At 42.1% G+C, this 2,605-nt stretch overlaps 1 protein-coding gene across 1 annotated transcript in view; it reads right to left on the reverse strand.

Annotated features, from left to right (window-relative positions):
* Positions 1-2,605, reverse strand: part of Lsm14a (LSM14A mRNA processing body assembly factor) — a 46,503-nt gene that overhangs the window by 9,667 nt on the left and 34,231 nt on the right. The window lies entirely within an intron of this gene.

Raw genomic sequence — 2,605 nt, forward strand, 5'->3', positions numbered from 1 at the left:
AGACAGGGTTTCTCTGTATAGCCCTGGCTGTCCTGGAACTCACTTTGTAGTCCAGGCTGGCCTCGAACTCAGAAATCCACCTGCCTCTGCCTCCCGAGTGCTGGGATTAAAGGCGTGCGCCACCACGCCCGGCTTTTTACATAACTTTAATATAACTTTTATAGTTGTATTTATGAAGAGCACAACAAATAAATGTATAAATCGACAGATTTGAGGCCTTCTCCACTATATTAACCCAGGCTCTAGAAAGCTCTGTTCTTCTTTCTGCTCTATTCCCTCAAACCTAAGTGCCAGGTTCTTTGTGGAATGGGTAACAGGAAACAAGATGTACAATAAAAATGTAAGTGAACACTAATTAGCACAGACAGAAAGGTAGGAGATGTTTTTCTTACAATTCAGCTTAAACAACAGAGAAGCACCAGTCCTTACTGGCTCCAAGCACTTCCTGCTTTCACTGTTTCCCTCTACCTGGCTCCATGTATTCAGGTCTTCCTGAATCTATGTGTTCTCTTTCTAGAACACCACCACAGGATTTCAGCCAATCATCTGAGATATAATAAACAGTATAAAGTAGAAAAATTCATAGTGAAAACTCGTGACCCCAAATATCCAACACGTGTGTCTAAGAATAAAATAACCCAGAATCTGGAATAGTTCTTGGTGTGAGTTTAACTTAAAAACATGCAGAACACAAAGCAGGATTAATTTCATGAAGTACAAATTGAATAATTATATGACTTATGTAACACACTGGCAAAAATCAGAAGTGACTACAGGGGAACAGGCTTGTGTTCATTGTTTGGTGAGGATGGCAAATTGCCTGAGTTTGAGGATAAACCCACTGAGCAGCACGTCCAGACATGTCTAGGTAAGTAGGTCTTTAACACACTCAATTTTATTACTAAAAGTAACTCAGTTACATGCAAGGAAATAGGGGCGGGTTCTACAAAAAGAGCACCCATGTGTGTAAAATCCAAGGAGAAACTGCAAGAAAATTCACTGTTCTGTTAGTGACCCTTAGTGGTGGAGGAGGGTAGTGAAGCTTTTAGTTTATCTTTTGTTTCTGTGATACTGGAGACCTAAGGCCTCCTGATATTAGGCAAGCATTCTACCATTAAGTTTTATCTCTAACACAGGTGATGAGTTTTGGAGGATACTGTTAAGATAAATTTACTTATTATTTCACATATTATTAACAATTTATTGCTTTTATTTATGTGTATGATGTGTGTGTGCCTGCAGAGTCATGCTGGAGTACCTGGATGTAGCTGAGGTTAGGAGACTTACCAGGTGTGGTGCTAGGAACCAAAAGCCGCTCCTCTGTAAGAGAAGCAAGAGCTCTGACTGCGGAGGCATTTGTACAGCCCCTTATATAACTTCCGCATGATAAAAATATAGCAATTATTGTGAGAAGAGGTTTACCTGTTTAAAATGTATCAAGTACTCCACAACACATACACATCTAAAACTACAAGGAAAGCAACAAGTACACAGGCAGGGAAGGAATATATTAGGTAGCTCACAACATCTGCAACTTCAGTTCCAGGAGATCCAACAAGCACATGGCACACATATATACACATTGGCAAAATATTCATACACATAAAATAAGTTAAAAAACAAAAAGGCAAAAATTGTTGGTCTGTGTGTGGTAGTGCACTTGGGAGGCAGAATGAGGAGTTGGAGGCCAGTCCTGTCAGCCCTGATTATGCAGCAATCCCCAGGGTAGCCTGAGCTTCATAGGGCTCTACCTTAGAACAAACAAACAAACATTCATTTCATCAGATTTAGCAGTAAGCACCTTTATCTGATGAACTACCTTGTTGGTGCCTTAAGTTTTTTTTTTTTTTCCCTAAAAAGATTTTATTTTGGGGGCTGGAAATTGCTCAGTAGTGAAGAGGATAGTGGCTGCCCTTCCAGAAAACCTATGGTTCCCACCATCGACAGGGTACCCCACAACTCTGTAACTCTAGTTCCAAGTGATCTGATGTCCTTTTCTGGCCTCTGTGGGCATCAGGTATGCATGTGGTAATCATACATACAAATAGGCAAATATTCAATACACTTAAAAAAGTAATTAAAAGGGCTGAGGAAGCATTCCTGGGGGTAAAGCTTTTGCCATACAACCGTGAGGGCTGCAGTTTACATGCCTAGGACCCACAGAAATGCTGGAAGGACATAGCAGCCTATACCTATGTCCCAGCTCTCAGGAGGCAGAGACAGGCGATCCCAGGAGCAGGCTCCCTAGCTAAACTTGCATAATTAGCAAGCTCAGGGTTCAAGTGAGAAAATCTCCCTCAATATATAAGATGAAGAATGGCTGAGGATGACAGTTGATGTCAACCTCTGGCTTCCATCTACACATATCTATGCACAGATAAGCATGAGAACCCAAGTTCTGAAGACAGGTGAATGCTAGCCATCCATCCCAGTCAAGTTAATCATCTCCAGGTTCAGTGAGAGACTCTTACCTCAAAAAATGAGGTGGAGGCCGGGCGTGGTGGCACACGCCTTTAATCCCAGCACTTGGGAGGCAGAGGCAGGCGGATTTCTAAGTTCGAGGCCAGCCTGGTCTACAGAGTGAGTTCCAGGACAGCCAGGGCTA

The sequence above is a fragment of the Mus pahari genome, chromosome 1 (assembly GCF_900095145.1).
Source record: "Mus pahari chromosome 1, PAHARI_EIJ_v1.1, whole genome shotgun sequence".
In the NCBI taxonomy this organism is placed as follows: domain Eukaryota; kingdom Metazoa; phylum Chordata; class Mammalia; order Rodentia; family Muridae; genus Mus; species Mus pahari.